The following is a 19018-nucleotide window of genomic DNA, read 5'->3' on the forward strand; positions in this document are numbered from 1 at the left end:
GACATAATCGTAATCTATGCGGTCAGGACTAATAGTTCTCCGCGAAAATAAAGAAAATACTCTAACTATCGTTAGAAATAAAGTGACAGTTCTAAAAACTTAAAGAAATATAAACTCCCTTAAATGCTTTGTCGGGAATGTGAATAAATTCGGTATAGCCAGTAGAACTGTTTATTCTCGGCGGCGAAATTATAAAATCTAAAACAATGTAATAATTTTTTAATAAAGTGCAGTGTCGGAAACATGGTGTTTATGGAGAGAAAGTTGTGTATGACTTAGAGTCTGCCTCCAAAATGTGTCAGGACTTTGAGTAAACAGCGAAATATCAAATTTCGATATTGATTTTATAAATCTTGTTTCGCCAAAGATAGTTCAAATATCTGCCGATCATATATATATATATATATATATATATATTATATATTATGTGACTGTGGTTTTAAACACAAAAAGCTTTAAATGGATGAAAATGTGTCAGGCCTTTGAGTCCAATTGAGTCATGTCGTTGAAGTTATAAATCTTCTTTCGCCAAAGACATTTGCAATACCGAGAAAAAGAAAAAAAAAGGTTTATTACTTATTTTCTTGTGCCGACCCAAAAGTCAGTGTAGGAGCAAGAACCCCACCCCATCCGCTGAAGCATAGCTGGTTGACCTTAAACAGAGTATACTCCTTGAACTCTATACCTATACGGTCGGGTAGGCAATCCATGGTTCGACCCCGTACTGTGGCACTGCCTATTAATGTCCTTTTGGTATTTTGTTGTAGTAAGGCTGGCTGTTCATTCCTTGATAAAGAATGTCGGCTAAGTGTTGGGCATCATGGACCGACAGGTTCGTTACAAACTTCACTATACCCTTCCTTCTGTTTATTACCGTGTGCTTATCTCCGCGACTGCGAGTATTTCGCGATTTATTGGAACCATTTAAAGATTGTTTTCTAAACGATCTCGTTATTTTTTTCAAAATCATATCTTCGCATATCGTGCGGACTGCGTTTAGGCTAGTTTTACGGATATGTGAAAGATGTTTAAGCCTTTCGACCCGGACGCTACGGATGTGTACCACCTAAACTTCAAACGTTTCTTAACCGTTTCAATTAAATTAGTTTGAGTTTTGCTATTGCCCTGACCATATACATATATTCTTTTCTAAATACATACTAACAAGTCCCGTTACAACTGGTTGTTATTTGTTTTTACTATATCTTTTTTGTGCATTGAAGAGCAGTAAAATTGAAGTGCGAAGTTAGTTTTTTCAAGATTTTTCTATGATATTAAGTGTTAAAAGCGCCAAAAAGATTTAAAATAAATAAAGATATATGTTTTAAAAGTGTTCACAATTTCAAACGTAAGTGTTTATTAAAAACATATATTTTTACGCTTTTTTTAACATATGTTACCTATATGTACCAGTCGCCCGGCGGTAAGTATTAAATTTATTATTCCGCCAGAAAATGTACCCTGAAGTTATCCGAAAAATTCTAGAAGATGAAACTGATAGTGCTAGTGACTATGAGGACATTTCAAGAGGGAGCTCCCACAATTTCATACCAAGTGATTGCACTAGTTCCAGTGGTAACGAAGAGTCCGCAAACGAGGAGAATGTGGCTGCTGGGGGAGAAGTCACACCAATGGGTGTATCGAGTTCTAACAGTGATAACGAAGAATCAAGAGATAAAATTGCTTCAAAACCCATCGCATCAAACACTAATATTATATGGAATACTCCTGATGAGAATTTCGTACGGAAAAATATGTTTATGAACCTCGAAATTACACAATAGCAGAGAACATACTAGAAAAGATATACCTAAGTTATCTGGAAAAAAACTGAAGAGACGTGAAACGGAGTTCAAGTGCACATCAACTGGACTGTTGTGCCCAAAACGGCAAGACACTAAAGAAGTATTGGTACTGAGCAATTGTCACGTAGTTACTGTAGCGACTGTGACAAAAACCTTGAAAGAGGCGAAAAAATTGAAGTACCATGTCCAAATCAAATAAAATTTTATCGGGAGATTATGGGAGGGCTCGATTTAGCTGATCAAATGTCTGGACTTTACGAATACGATATGAAATCGGATAAGTGGTGGAAGAAGGTATTTTATAAGCTTTTATTTACCTTCACTTGGCTGTTGTATGTAATGGAATCTTGCAAGCTAAATTTGATACACTTCCCGGTGTCCGATTGAGCTGAAATTTTGCACACATGTATAACTCCGATTACAATGCCATATTACTTTGTGAGAATTCGATAAATTAATCGATAACACAGTTATCGGTAAAGATTTGTGTTTACTTTGGCATAATAGCCTAAGTCCCATACAAACCCGCCGGTACCTAACCGTGGATTTTGAGATTTAGAAGTGGTGAATCACGCGTGTCACACGTGGTGAATCTCACGCTTGCGAAAAGCGGAGACACAACCCTCTGCTGTATTTCTGTGTATAACCAACATAGCTGCATTTTTAAGGCTGTTTAACTCTGTAATCTTTTCTGTAATTTATTTTGCTTTTGGAAAAATTACCTATTTGAAAAAAGCTGGCTGAAAATATTGGCATAACAGCTTAAGTTAAATCAAGAATGGAAAATCTTGGAAAATTTGAGCAGATGTGGCAATTACGCGCATTCGTTGAACGAAATATTGAAAATCTATTGATCATCGCTAGGAAGTTAGCGGCGTTCCATCAACTAAGCAGCACTTTAGCAATACTACTGTTATTATTTGGCTGCTCAAACATACCCATATTAATTGTGCATTAAATCTAAAATATACAACTCAAAAATGACTCCGGTTGTTATGTCCGCAGCATTTATTTGGTTCAAATACACAACCAATGGCGGCCACCGTGGTGTGATGGTAGCGTGCTCCGCCTATCACACCGTATGCCCTGGGTTCAACTCCCGGGCAAAGCAACATCAAAATTTTAGAAATAAGGTTTTTCAATTAGAAGAAAATTTTTCTAAGCGGGGTCGCCCCTCGGCAGTGTCTGGCAAGCGCTCCGATTGTATTTCTGCCATGAAAAGCTCTCAGTGAAAACTCATCTGCCTTGCAGATGCCGTTCGGTGTCGGCATAAAACATGTAGGTCCCGTCCGGCCAATTTGTAGGGAAAAATCAAGAGGAGCACGACGCAAATTGGAAGAGAAGCTCGGCCTTAGATCTCTTCGGAGGTTATCGCGCCTTACATTTATTTTTTTATTTTCATAGTAATTTACACGGGTCATCAATTCTTTCTCTGGTTCAAAAGCTGAACTACCAGCGCTACCGTCATCAGCTCAGTGTCATCATTGCTAGTAGCGCCAATAACACCAAACTCGTGCCTGACACACAAAAGTCGTTTCACTCAATAGCGCAAGTGAAATGTACTACGCCCTCACCACTAAGACGGCCCATACATGACACAAAAGCCATGCGCAAATATAAAACGACGAAATTTGTGCAAATGAAAATTTTGACATACACGGCTCAAAAACACTGGGCAATATTCATTTTTAAAGTAGCGCAACAAATGAAACATGTGTTTTAATTGTATAAAAAAGGCACTAATTGTTTAAAAAATGACTGCTTATTTTCCACAGTGCTCGTAATTCACGGTATAAGTCAATTGTACACACCCGTTTGTATCACTACCAGTACCAGCAAAATGAAGAACAAGTAAGGAAGGCTAAGTTAGCGTGTAACCGAACATAACATACTCAGCTGCCAAATTACAGCTTGCAAAATTTTTAAATTACCTTCTTTTAAAAGTGGGCGGTGCCACGCCTGTTGTCCAAAATTTTATTAATTTTCTATTCTGCGTCATAAGTTCAACTCATCTACCAAGTTTCGTCGCTTTATCTCTCTTTTGTAATGAATTATCGTAATTTTTCGGTTTTTCGAAATTTTCGATATCGAAAAAGTGGGCGTGGTTATAGTCCGATATCGTTCATTTTAAATAGCGATCTGAGATGAGTGCTCAGGAACCTACATACCAAATTTCATCAAGATACCTCAAAATTTACTCAAGTTATCTTGTTAACGGGCGGACGGACGGACGGACATGGCTCAATCAAATTTTTTTTCGATCCTGATTATTTTGATATATGGAAGTCTATATCTATCTCGATTCCTTTATATATGTACAACCAACCGTTATCCAATCAAACTTAATATACTCTGTGAGCTCTGCTCAACTGAGTATAAAAATACAGCCATTGTACACATATCAATTTGATAAAGCAATTCAGCTTTACAAACATACATATATATAAGCAAACAATTATTTGGAAATTTGCTTTTGAAAAGTTAGCAAAATGATTTGTCAAAGCCTCGTTCATTTCATTTCGCTGATATATGCGTCTATATGAATTTGTTTGTTTAACTAATTAAAACTTTCCATTATAGTTATTAATTAAATAGGCTTATTAGGCTCCTAAAAGTTAAGCTAGAGAAGGAACGTTGAGATGAGATCAAAGAAAGCTCTAGCAGCATACTACGCCCGCAAAAAGGCTTTTAGGCGGAACTGGGACTGGCACCACATGTAATTCATGGCATGAACAGCGCAGTCATTCGACTGATGCTAACATATGGAGCTCTGGTCTGGTGGAAGGCGCTAGAAAAAAGAGCAATCATCAGACGATCGGAAAGGTTCAAAGGCTGGCGTGCTTGAGAATGTCAGGCGCCGCGAACAACGCATCTCAGGAAGCGCTAAATGTAATATTTCACTTGACGCCTCTACAAGTCTTCATGCATGGATTAGCCGCTAGAGGAGTTCTACGACTAACAGAAACTAACATGTGGAAGACAGCTAAGCAAGGACACGCGACGATTAAGGATGATATGACGAAGGGGCAATTAAACGGAATAATAACCGACCTAAGATCCAAAACAAACCACATCGCAGGGGTTTTGGACTTCCAGGTTAAGAACATACGATATCCTTCAAGAGAAGAATGGGAAGTAGGCCTAGACAACGACAGCGGTATCACAATCTTCACCGACGGCTGGAAAATGGAAAAGGGAACTGGAGCTGGGATATACTCAACACATCTAAAGTTAAGCCAATCATTCCGACTTCCTGACGCATGCAGTGTATTCCAAGCCGAGGTCTATGCCATAGACATAGCGGCAAAGCTGCTCCAAGATAGTGCGGTCTCCAACACCGACGTAGCAATTTTTGTTAGCAGCCAAGCCGCCTTAAGGGCATTAGAGTCCAACATTATAAAATCGGATATCGTGCGGAGGTGTAGAACCTCTCTGGCTTCAACAAGCCACCTCAATGTCTCCCTTCGCTGGGTCCCTGGGCACAGCGGCATTGAAGGGTAATGAAATCGCCGATGAGATGGCTAGGAAAGGTTCCAACTTAGACATAAGTAATGTGGATAGCTCCGTCCGACCGCCGCTGATTTATCTCCTAGGGAGAATCGATGAATATGAGAACAGGGCAATGGACTTGCTATGGCCCAATAGGGTTTACTGCGAAGTTTCAAGGTCCTTATGGCCATGCTTGGATAAGAAAGGCACCATCTTCCTTCTCAAACTGAACAAATCTGCGTTGAGGGTACTTGCGGGTGTCATCACAGGTCATTGTGCTATCGCACCAATGCTCCGACGGTAGCGAATACCAACAATCTCCTTCTGCTGAAGCTGTCAGGATGAGGAGGAAGAGGAGTTAATCTACCACTTTCTCTGCCGATGTCCGGCGCTTCAAAGAAGAAAGCTCAGATTTCTGGGTTCTTTCACAGCCTGGCAGAGGTTGGAAAGGTGGACGCCTCACTTCTCCTTAGGTTCATCAGGGAAAGCAAGTGGTTCGTTGAGGACCACTAGGAGGTAATGGAGCTAAACTAATCTGCCGCCACCCTCACACCTAACCTAACCTATAAGGGTTAAATCCACAACAAATAGACGCCTTATTAACACTTATGTAATGATATTGATTACACGACTCTAAAAAAAAATTGTTGTGCTTTGTTCTAAAGTTTATTTCATGATTTTATGTTTTACTCTAAAAAAAAACGAAAAGAAAATACCTTTTTTCCGTATAAAGCTTGCTTTCGTAATAGTTATAGTAACAATACTCATGGCGCTAAAACGATAAACAACGATCAGGTGTTTTGTACAAATCTAGAATAACCTAAAATGTCGTCGCGAAAGTGTAAATATGATGATGCTTTTTGTTATATATGTGGGCAATTTGTTAAAGTTCGAGATATAAAATATGAATTATATACATCTCTCATCCTCTGTGAAGGCTACGAAGAATATTTTGGCTGTCCTGTTTGGAATCAAGACAATACATGGGCTCCGCATGTTGCTCGTATTTATTGTAAAAGATGTTTGGAAGGTAAGCAAATTTTAGTAAACTAAATAAAGTAAACATATTGATTCCTCTTTCTAGATTTTAGGTTGGTATCGAGGTGAGAAAAGATATATGAAATTGGCAATACCAAGAATCTGGCGAGAGCCAAAAGATCACGTTGAAGACTTCTACTTTTGCATTGTGAATCCGAGTAAAAGACGTAGAGGTAAAAATGCAAAACCTATCGAATATCCTAATATTGAATCTTCTTCTGCTACAGTCGCACATGATCTGACATGACCAGTACCAGAACCACCGACAAAATTATGGCAGAGAAGTGGTTCATCTCTTAGTTCTTATAAAAGCAATGGCGATAAGGAGTTTTTACAGACACCAGAACAACCAAAACATCATTTCATGACTACTGAAGATTTTAATGATTTGATTAGAGATTTAAATTTACCAAAAAGTAGAGCTTTTAGGCTCTCGCTTAAAACAGTGGAATTTGATTTATGATGTTAATATCACGGATGAGCGAACTGGGCATGAAAAATTCTCAACATTTTTCACAAAAGAAGATGGGCTTTGTTTTTGTAATGACATAAATGGTATGTTTGAATTGACATACCTTGTGTTTCTAGCGAATGGCGTTTATTCATTGACAGCTCAACAAAAAGTTTAAAAGCTGTTTTATTACACAACGGAAATAAATTTCCATCTCTTCCAATTGCTCACTCAGTACATCTTAAAGAAAATTATGAAAGTGCCAAAATTGTGCTTGAATCTGTAAAATATCGCGTGTTCAACTGGCAGCTGATTGGAGATTTTAAAATGGTCGGATTTTTGATGGGCCTTCAAAGCGGATATACAAAGTATCCGTGTTATTTGTGCTTATGGGACAGTAGAGCGGATGCTAAGCATTATACTCAACGGTCGGGGCCTGTAAGAAAGGGACTTTGTGTTGGGAAAGAAAACATAAAATTTGAGGCAATTATTGAAGCGGAAAACGTGTTAATGCCGCCCCTGCACATTAAATTAGGGTTGATGAAACAATTTGTCAATAAACTGGATCAAACTTCAGAAGCATTTGAGTACTTAAGAAAATTTTTTCCAAAGTTACCGGAAGCAAAAATTAAAGCAGGTGTTTTTGTTGGTCCACAAATCAGACAGATTTTCGGCGATGAAAAATTTCCAGCATGGCTGAATCGTTCTCAAAAAGCGAGTTGGAACTGCTTCAAAGCAAACGGTTATGGTTTTTTAGGAAATAACAAAGCTGAAAACTACGAAAAGCTAGTTGAAAATACTCTAAAAAAAAATTCAAGACAATGGGCTGAAGGATGTCATTGAAAGTGCATATGCTGCACGCTCATTTAGATAAATTCAAAAACAACATGGGAGCATATTCAGAAGAGCAAGGAGAACGTTTTCATCAGGACATTATGAGCTTCGAACAATGTTATCAAGGCCAATATAACGAATACATGATGGGAGACTATATTTGGGGTTTATTGAGGGATAGTACCTATGAACATAAAAGTAAAAGTGTACACTTTTACATAATTTTTCACTTCTTTGTAAGTTATTTCGATATTAAAACTTAATAAAAATATTTATTTGAATTGTTTCATTTTCAAGTAAAAATTAAAACCACATATTTTGAAGAATATTATTCGAGCGATTTCCTAAAAAGAAAGCAAACTTTTTCATCCCATATATTTTTTTCGTTAAATTACGACCTTAAGGATTGAAATTTAATGCATTGAAGTCAAAGTCAAATTTGTGTTGACCCGTATTATGTCAGCCCATTTAAGTTCGAGCAGTGTTGTTGCTCAGAATTTCGTGCATTTCTTCCAACTCTGGCTTTTAGGCAGTATACAATGGAAACTATTAGCAGTTTGGAAACAGATAAAACTAATTAAGTGTTCCCTATGTTTTGTTTTCATTCATTAACAAGTAAGGAAGGCTAAGTTCGGCTGTAACCGAACATTACATACTCAGTTGAGAGCTGTGGAGACAAAGTAAGGGAAAATCACCATGTTGTAAAAAGAACCTAGGGTAACCCTTGAATGTGTTTGTATAACATGTGTATTAAATGGAAGGTATTAAAGAGTGTTTTATGAGGGATTGGGCCATAGTTCTATAGGTGAACGCCATTTAGGGATATCGCCATAAAAGTGGATCAGGGTTAACTCTATCAAATCAAAGGTGTTAATGAGTATTTTAAGAGGGAGTGATCCTTAGTTCCATAGGTGGACGCCGTTTCGAGATATCGATGAGCATTTTAAAAGGGAGTGGGCCTTAGTTCTATAGGTGGACGCCTTTTCGAGATATCGCCATAAAGGTGACCCGGTGGGACTCTAGAATATGTTTGTACGATATGGGTATCAAATGAAAGGTGTTAATGAGTATCTTAAAAGGGAGTGATCCATAGTTCTATAGATGGACGCCATTTAGGGATATCGCCATAAAGGTGGACCAGGCCTGACTCTAGAATTTGTTTGTACGATATGGGTATCAAATGAAAGGTGTTAATGAGTATTTTAAAAGGGCGTGGGCCTTGGTTCTATAGGTGGATGCCTTTTCGAGATATCGCCATAAAGGTGGACCAGGGGTGACTCTAGAATTTGTTTGTACGATATGGGTATCAAATGAAAGGTGTTAATGAGTATTTTAAAAGGGCGTAGGCCTTAGTTCTATAGGTGGACGCCTTTTCGAAATATCGCCATAAAGGTGGACCAGGGGTGACTCTAGAATTTGTTTGTACGATATAGGTATCAAATGAAAGGTGTTAATGAGTATTTTAAAAGGGCGTAGGCCTTAGTTCTATAGGTGGACGCCTTTTCGAAATATCGCCATAAAGGTGGACCAGGGGTGACTCTAGAATTTGTTTGTACGATATGGGTATCAAATGAAAGGCATAGATTAGATTGATACGAATCTTTTGTTTACGCTCTCATATTTTCGCTCTCACTAGGGATTTATCTTCTAGTTGTTGCTGGCAACAATCACAGATAAATCCCTGGCGCCAGCTGAAGCGGGTGCCAGAACAAAAAATGTGCCAGCCAAAACAAAAAACGTGCCAAAAATTTTTGTAAACTTTAGTTTGACCTACAACTGTAGAATAGCGTTCAAAAATTATAGGAAAAAGGATAAAAAAGCTTGTTTTAGTGTAAGTATTATTAGTTCGAAGGCGGAGGGTAAATATTATTTCCCATTCAAAAGTTATCACTAGAAACAGGGTTTGTAAATATGAACTCCCGATGCAACCATTCCATTTTGATCACAGAACCTGGAACGCCAGACATGTAGGATAAGCCCTATCCATTAAATAATGTTAACTATTATATCATAGTTCCGATTTACTGAAATATAGATAGAATATATGGTTTTCACTGCGAGTTAAATGCGTTACAATATCTGACTAATTAATTTAATCGAAATGTTAGTTTTACTTAGATTTGTTTATATTTAACTCTAACTAGTCGTATTATTGTAAAATAACTTTAAGGAAATAAATATTTTACGACTATCATTTTATTAAATGATTGAAACTATAATCGCCGAAATGTATGTCAAAAATCCCCATTTTCAGATCTAGTAATTTTTGTTTGGAGTGGCATCATTGATAAATGTTATAAAAAATGTGCATTTTGACAGCGCTCTCTCGAAACAAAGAGTTGCAAATCCATTCATCTATGATGAAAGGTGTTAATGAGTATCTTAAAAGGGAGTGATCCATAGTTCTATAGATGGACGCCATTTAGGGATATCGCCATAAAGGTGGACCAGGCCTGACTCTAGAATATGTTTGTACGATATGGGTATCAAATGAAAGGTGTTAATGAGTATCTTAAAAGGGAGTGATCCATAGTTCTATAGATGGACGCCATTTAGGGATATCGCCATAAAGGTGGACCAGGCCTGACTCTAGAATTTGTTTGTACGATATGGGTATCAAATGAAAGGTGTTAATGAGTATTTTAAAAGGGCGTAGGCCTTGGTTCTATAGGTGAACGCCTTTTCGAGAAATCGCCATAAAGGTGGACCAGGGGTGACTCTAGAATTTGTTTGTACGATATCGGTATCAAATGAAAGGTGTTAATGAGTATTTTAAAAGGGCGTAGGCCTTAGTTCTATAGGTGGACGCCTTTTCGAAATATCGCCATAATGGTGGACCAGGGGTGACTCTAGAATTTGTTTGTACGATATGGGTATCAAATGAAAGGTGTTAATGAGAATTTTAAAAGGGCGTGGGCCTTAGTACTATAGGTGGACGCCTTTTCGAAATATCGCCATAAAGGTGGGCCAGGGGTGACTCTAAAATTTTTTTGTACGATAAGGGTATCAAATGAAAAGTGTTAATGAGTATTTTAAAAAGGAGTGGGCCTTAGTTCTATATGTGGACACCTTTTCGAGATATCGCCATAAACGTGGACCAGGGGTGAATCTAGAACATCATCTGTTGGGTACCGCTAATTTATTTATATATGTAATACCACGAACAGTATTCCTTCCAAGATTCCAAGGGCTTTTGATTTCGCCCTGCAAAACTTTTTCATTTTCTTCTACTTAATATGGTAGGTGTCACACCCATTTTACCAAGTTTTTTTCTAAAGTTATATTTTGCGTCAATAGACCAATACAATTAGCATGTTTCATCCCTTTTTTCGTATTTGGTATATAATTATGGCATTTTTTTCATTTTTCGTAATTTTCGATATCGAAAAAGTGGGCGTGGTCACAGTCGGATATCGGTAATTTTTTACACTAATACAAAGTGAGTTCAGATAAGTACGTGAACTAAGTTTAGTAAAGATATATCGATTTTTGCTCAAGTTATCGTGTTAACGGCCGAGCGGAAGGACAGACGGCCGACTGTGTATAAAAACTGGGCGTGGCTTCAACTTATTTCGCCCTTTTTCACAGAAAATAGTTATCGTCTTAGAATCTAAGCCTCTACCAAATTTCACAAGGATTGGTAAATTTTTGTTCGACTTATGGCATTAAAAGTATCCTAGACAAATTAAATGAAAAAGGGCGGAGCCACGCCCATTTTGAAATTTTCTTTTATTTTTGTATTTTGTTGCACCATATCATTTCTGGAGTTGAATGTTGACATAATTTACTTATATACTGTAAAGATATTAACTTTTCTTTTAAAATTTGAATTTTAAAAAAAAAATTTTTTAAAAGTGGGCGTGGTCGTTCTCCGATTTTGCTAATTTTTAGTAAGCAGACATATAGTAATAAGAGTAACTTTCCTGCCAAATTTCATCATGATATCTTCAACGACTGCCAAATTACAGCTTGCAAAATTTTTAAATTACCTTCTTTTAAAAGTGGGCGGTGCCACGCCTGTTGTCCAAAATTTTATTAATTTTCTATTCTGCGTCATAAGTTCAACTCATCTACCAAGTTTCGTCGCTTTATCTCTCTTTTGTAATGAATTATCGTAATTTTTCGGTTTTTCGAAATTTTCGATATCGAAAAAGTGGGCGTGGTTATAGTCCGATATCGTTCATTTTAAATAGCGATCTGAGATGAGTGCTCAGGAACCTACATACCAAATTTTATCAAGATACCTCAAAATTTACTCAAGTTATCTTGTTAACGGGCGGACGGACGGACGGACATGGCTCAATCAAATTTTTTTTCGATCCTGATTATTTTGATATATGGAAGTCTATATCTATCTCGATTCCTTTATATATGTACAACCAACCGTTATCCAATCAAACTTAATATACTCTGTGAGCTCTGCTCAACTGAGTATAAAAATACAGCCATTGTACACATATCAATTTGATAAAGCAATTCAGCTTTACAAACATACATATATATAAGCAAACAATTATTTGGAAATTTGCTTTTGAAAAGTTAGCAAAATGATTTGTCAAAGCCTCGTTCATTTCATTTCGCTGATATATGCGTCTATATGAATTTGTTTGTTTAACTAATTAAAACTTTCCATTATAGTTATTAATTAAATAGGCTTATTAGGCTCCTAAAAGTTAAGCTAGAGAAGGAACGTTGAGATGAGATCAAAGAAAGCTCTAGCAGCATACTACGCCCGCAAAAGGGCTTTTAGGCGGAACTGGGACTGGCACCACATGTAATTCATGGCATGAACAGCGCAGTCATTCGACTGATGCTAACATATGGAGCTCTGGTCTGGTGGAAGGCGCTAGAAAAAAGAGCAATCATCAGACGATCGGAAAGGTTCAAAGGCTGGCGTGCTTGAAAATGTCAGGCGCCGCGAACAACGCATCTCAGGAAGCGCTAAATGTAATATTTCACTTGACGCCTCTACAAGTCTTCATGCATGGATTAGCCGCTAGAGGAGTTCTACGACTAACAGAAACTAACATGTGGAAGACAGCTAAGCAAGGACACGCGACGATTAAGGATGATATGACGAAGGGGCAATTAAACGGAATAATAACCGACCTAAGATCCAAAACAAACCACATCGCAGGGGTTTTGGACTTCCAGGTTAAGAACATACGATATCCTTCAAGAGAAGAATGGGAAGTAGGCCTAGACAACGACAACGGTATCACAATCTTCACCGACGGCTGGAAAATGGAAAAGGGAACTGGAGCTGGGATATACTCAACACATCTAAAGTTAAGCCAATCATTCCGACTTCCTGACGCATGCAGTGTATTCCAAGCCGAGGTCTATGCCATAGACATAGCGGCAAAGCTGCTCCAAGATAGTGCGGTCTCCAACACCCCGCCGCTGATTTATCTCCTAGGGAGAATCGATGAATATGAGAACAGGGCAATGGACTTGCTATGGCCCAATAGGGTTTACTGCGAAGTTTCAAGGTCCTTATGGCCATGCTTGGATAAGAAAGGCACCATCTTCCTTCTCAAACTGAACAAATCTGCGTTGAGGGTACTTGCGGGTGTCATCACAGGTCATTGTGCTATCGCACCAATGCTCCGACGGTGGCGAATACCAACAAGCTCCTTCTGCTGAAGCTGTCAGGATGAGGAGGAAGAGGAGTTAATCTACCACTTTCTCTGCCGATGTCCGGCGCTTCAAAGAAGAAAGCTCAGATTTCTGGGTTCTTTCACAGCCTGGCAGAGGTTGGAAAGGTGGACGCCTCACTTCTCCTTAGGTTCATCAGGGAAAGCAAGTGGTTCGTTGAGGACCACTAGGAGGTAATGGAGCTAAACTAATCTGCCGCCACCCTCACAACTAACCTAACCTATAAGGGTTAAATCCACAACAAATAGACGCCTTATTAACACTTATGTAATGATATTGATTACACGACTCTAAAAAAAAATTGTTGTGCTTTGTTCTAAAGTTTATTTCATGATTTTATGTTTTACTCTAAAAAAAACGAAAAGAAAATACCTTTTTTCCGTATAAAGCTTGCTTTCGTAATAGTTATAGTAACAATACTCATGGCGCTAAAACGAAAAACAACGATCAGGTGTTTTGTACAAATCTAGAATAACCTAAAATGTCGTCGCGAAAGTGTAAATATGATGATGCTTTTTGTTATATATGTGGGCAATTTGTTAAAGTTCGAGATATAAAATATGAATTATATACATCTCTCATCCTCTGTGAAGGCTACGAAGAATATTTTGGCTGTCCTGTTTGGAATCAAGACAAGACATGGGCTCCACATGTTGCTCGTATTTATTGTAAAAGATGTTTGGAAGGTAAGCAAATTTTAGTAAACTAAATAAAGTAAACATATTGATTCCTCTTTCTAGATTTTAGGTTGGTATCGAGGTGAGAAAAGATATATGAAATTGGCAATACCAAGAATCTGGCGAGAGCCAAAAGATCACGTTGAAGACTTCTACTTTTGCATTGTGAATCCGAGTAAAAGACGTAGAGGTAAAAATGCAAAACCTATCGAATATCCTAATATTGAATCTTCTTCTGCTACAGTCGCACATGATCTGACATGACCAGTACCAGAACCACCGACAAAATTATGGCAGAGAAGTGGCTCATCTCTTAGTTCTTATAAAAGCAATGGCGATAAGGAGTTTTTACAGACACCAGAACAACCAAAACATCATTTCATGACTACTGAAGATTTTAATGATTTGATTAGAGATTTAAATTTACCAAAAAGTAGAGCTTTTAGGCTCTCGCTTAAAACAGTGGAATTTGATTTATGATGTTAATATCACGGATGAGCGAACTGGGCATGAAACATTCTCAACATTTTTCACAAAAGAAGATGGGCTTTGTTTTTGTAATGACATAAATGGTATGTTCGAATTGACATACCTTGTGTTTCTAGCGAATGGCGTTTATTCATTGACAGCTCAACAAAAAGTTTAAAAGCTGTTTTATTACACAACGGAAATAAATTTCCATCTCTTCCAATTGCGCACTCAGTACATCTTAAAGAGAATTATGAAAGTGCCAAAATTTTGCTTGAATCTGTAAAATATCGCGTGTTCAACTGGCAGCTGATTGGAGATTTTAAAATGGTCGGATTTTTGATGGGCCTTCAAAGCGGATATACAAAGTATCCGTGTTATTTGTGCTTATGGGACAGTAGAGCGGATGCTAAGCATTATACTCAACGGTCGGGGCCTGTAAGAAAGGAACTTTGTGTTGGGAAAGAAAACATAAAATTTGAGGCAATTATTGAAGCGGAAAAAGTGTTAATGCCGCCCCTGCACATTAAATTAGGGTTTATGAAACAATTTGTCAATAAACTGGATCAAACTTCAGAAGCATTTGAGTACTTAAGAAAATTTTTTCCAAAGTTACCGGAAGCAAAAATTAAAGCTGGTGTTTTTGTTGGTCCACAAATCAGACAGATTTTCGGCGATGAAAAATTTCCAGCATTGCTGAATCGTACTCAAAAAGCGAGTTGGAACTGCTTCAAAGCAAACGGTTATGGTTTTTTAGGAAATAACAAAGCTGAAAACTACGAAAAGCTAGTTGAAAATATACTAAAAAAAAATTCAAGGCAATGGGTTGAAGGATGTCATTGAAAGTGCATATGCTGCACGCTCATTTAGATAAATTCAAAAACAACATGGGAGCATATTCAGAAGAGAAAGGAGAACGTTTTCATCAGGACGTTATGAGCTTCGAACAATGCTATCAAGGCCAATATAACGAATACATGATGGGAGACTATATTTGGGGTTTATTGAGGGATAGTACCTATGAACATAAAAGTAAAAGTGTACACTTTTACATAATTTTTCACTTCTTTGTAAGTTATTTCGATATTAAAACTTAATAAAAATATTTATTTGAATTTTTTCATTTTCAAATAAAAATTAAAACCACATATTTTGAAGAATATTATTCGAGCGATTTCCTAAAAAGAAAGCAAAATTTTTCATCCCATATATTTTTTTCGTCAAATTACGACCTTAAGAATTGAAATTTAATGCTTTGAAGTCAAAGTCAAATTTGTGTTGACCCGTATTATGTCAGCCCATTTAAGTTCGAGCAGTGTTGTTGCTCAGAATTTCGTGCACTTCTTCCAACTCTGGCTTTTAGGCAGTATACAATGGAAACTATTAGCAGTTTGGAAACAGATAAAACTAATTAAGTGTTCCCTATGTTTTGTTTTCATTCATTAAAAATACAGCCATTGTACATATATCAATTTGATAACGCAATTCAGCTTTGCAAACATACATATATATAAACAAACAATTATTTGGAAATTTGCTTTTGAAAAGTATAGCAAAATGTTTTGTCAAAGCCGCGTTCATTTCATTTCGCTGATATATGCGTCAATATGAATTTGTTTGTTTAACTAATTAAAACTTTCCATTATAGTTATTAATTAAATAGGCTTATTAGGCTCCTAAAAGTTAAGCTAGAGAAGGAACGTTAAGATGAGATCAAAGAAAGCTCTTGCATAGCAGAAAGATTCAAAGGCTGGCGTGCTTGGGAATGTCAGGCGCCGCGAACAACGCACCTCAGGAAGCGCTAAATGTAATATTTCACTTGACGCCCCTACAAGTCTTCATGCATGGATATCGTGCGGAGGTGTAGAACCTCTCTGGCTTCTACAAGTCACCTCAATGTCTCTCTTCGCTGGGTCCCTGGGTACAGCGGCATTGGAGGGAATGAAATCGCGGATGAGATGGCTAGGAAAGGTTCCAACTTAGACATAAGTAATGTGGATAGCTCCGTCCCACCGCCGCTGATTTATCTCCTAGGGAGAATCGATGAATATGAGAACAGGGCAACGGACTTGCTATGGCCCAATAGGGTTTACTGCGAAGTCTCAAGGTCCTTATGGCCATGCTTGGATAAGAAAGGCACCAGCTTCCTTCTCAAACTGAACAAATCTGCGTTGAGGGTACTTGCGGGTGTCATCACAGGTCATTGTGCTATCGCAGCAATGCTCCGACGGTGGCGAATACCAACAAGCTCCTTCTGCAGAAGCTGTCAGGATGAGGAGGAAGAGGAGTTAATCTACCACTTTCTCTGCCGATTTCCGGCTCTTCAAAGAAGAAGGCTCAGATTTCTGGGTCCTTTCACAGCCTGGCAGAGGTTGGAAAGGTGGACGCCTCACTTCTCCTTGGGTTCATCAGTGAAAGCAAGTGGTTCGTTGAGGACCACTAGGAGGTAATGGAGCTAAACTAATCTGCCGCCACCCTCACACCTAACCTAACCTATTAGGCTCCTAAATCAGAAAATTTGTATGGAAAGGTCATTATAAACGCTTGATAAGCTTTCTATAACTTTCATGAAAATGAAATGATATAAAATTAAAGAAAAAAAAACTTTTTTAAAAATAAGCTTTTATTATTGGTTAATAAAATTAACTAAAAAGTAAACAATAAATTGACTCTAAAGAAATATAACACTTTATTATAAGTTCATTGTAATCTTTAACGATAATTAGGCTTTTTCGTCTGCGACAAAAAAATACTATATTGTACATAATTATATATTTTAACCATTAAAACTTTACACCTAAATTATTAAATCTTACAGTTTATATCACAATCCTAATTGTTCTAATAAAAAGCGTGTTAAATTTTGATGGTATAAGTAAGAACATTTAGGACCTCCTTTTCTTTCTATCGCAATGTAACACGCTTTTGTTAGAACAATTAGGACTGTGATATAACTGTAAGCTTTAATAATTTAGGTATAAAGTTTTAATGTTAAAAATATATAATTATGTACAACATAGAATTTTTTTGTCGCAGACGAAAAAGCCTAATTATCGTTAAAGCTTACAATGAACTGATAATGTGTTATATTTCTTTAGAGTCAATTTATTGTTTACTTTTTAGTTAATTTTATTAACCAATAATAAAAGCTTATTTTTAAAAAAGTTTTTTTTTTCTTTAATTTTATTTTTTACTTTTTAGTTCGTTTTATTAACAAGTAATAGAAGCTTGTTCTTAGAAAAGCCTTTTTCTTAAATTTAATTTAAATATGAATTTTTTTAAATTTTTAGTAGCGTAAAATATTGTTTAAATTAGTTACGTAATCTTTACTTAGTTATTTGTAACGTGCATGCATCAACTTACTTTTTAGTTAATTTTATTAACCAATAATAAAAGCTTATTTTTAAAAAAGTTTTTTTTTCTTTAATTTTATTTTTTTCTTTAATTTTATTATATCATGATCCGAATATATTGGGGCATATTCATAATCGAAATAAAATGTGACTAAGTTAGTTGAAGCATTTTTGACAGAGAGCACATATAAAATTGTGTCAAACAGTGTTAACTAACTTAACTTTGCCTATGCCGCGTTCAGTTTACAACTATTGCAGATCTCTGATCTGTGGGTTAAATCTGTTTTAAAATAAAATTCCAACTTTCGCTTAGCTAAAATTCCATCACCAAAAATCTGTAAAACAAAATCAAGTGCGCAGAAAAGTACACTTGGTACACTTGCAACACTTACCGATAACAGCCTAACCGCGTTAGCGTTGTTGTATCACAGAATTTTTACACTTTGAAAATGACGGCTGTTGTTTGCAAGGTTGCATTCCTTTAAGTCTTCGTTTTCACCATCTAGATTAACAAAGTCATGAGCCTGGGCATTCGCGCAATTTTAGTGATATAAATTGCATGGCGCCAGCGCCAATGCGGTGCCAGCTCAATGGTAGCTCATTGACGAAATTACTCCAAGCGAATTTTTGACGCTACTTAGTAGTGAGTGCGTAGTACATTTTACTTGCGTTATTGAGTGAAACGACTTTTGTGTGTCAGCCACGAGTTTGGTGTTACTGGCGCTAATGGCAATGATGACACTGAGCTGATGACGGTAGCGCTGGAAGTTCAGCTTTTGAACCAGAGAAAGAATTGATGGCCCATGTAAATTACTATGGCTTTGGCTATTATTGGTTGTGTATTTGAACCAAATAAATGCTGCGGACATAACAACCGGAGTCATTTTTGAGTTGTATATTTTAGATTTAATGCACAATTAATATGGGTGTGTTTGAGCAGCCAAATAATAACAGCAGTATTGCTAAAGTGCTGCTTAGTTTATGAAACGTCGCTAACTTCCTAGCGATGATCAATAGATTTTCAATATTTCGTTCAACGAACGCGCGTAATTGCCACATCTGCTCAAATTTTCCAAGATTTTCCATTCTTGATTTAACTTAAGCTGTTATGCCAATATTTTTCAGCCAGCTTTTTTCAAATAGGTAATTTTTCCAAAAGCAAAATAAATTACAGAAAAGATTACAGAGTTAAACAGCCTTAAAATTGCAGCTATGTTGGTTATACACAGAAAGACAGCAGAGGGT

General features: G+C 37.0%; 1 long non-coding RNA gene across 2 annotated transcripts in view; it reads right to left on the reverse strand.

The window, feature by feature from the left end:
- LOC137237411 (uncharacterized) overlaps positions 1–18181 on the reverse strand; it is a 35609-nt gene extending 17428 nt beyond the window's left edge. Inside the window, exon 1 of one of the 2 annotated variants that reach the window (XR_010948939.1) lies at positions 18166–18181. This is a non-coding gene — a long non-coding RNA (uncharacterized lncRNA). Of the gene's footprint in view, positions 1–685; positions 702–18165 lie in introns of those variants that run through there. The other variant, XR_010948940.1, reaches the window with a different exon arrangement.
- Positions 18182–19018: the final 837 nt, after the last annotated feature.

This window comes from Eurosta solidaginis, chromosome 1 (genome assembly GCF_040869045.1).
Source record: "Eurosta solidaginis isolate ZX-2024a chromosome 1, ASM4086904v1, whole genome shotgun sequence".
Lineage (NCBI taxonomy): Eukaryota > Metazoa > Arthropoda > Insecta > Diptera > Tephritidae > Eurosta > Eurosta solidaginis.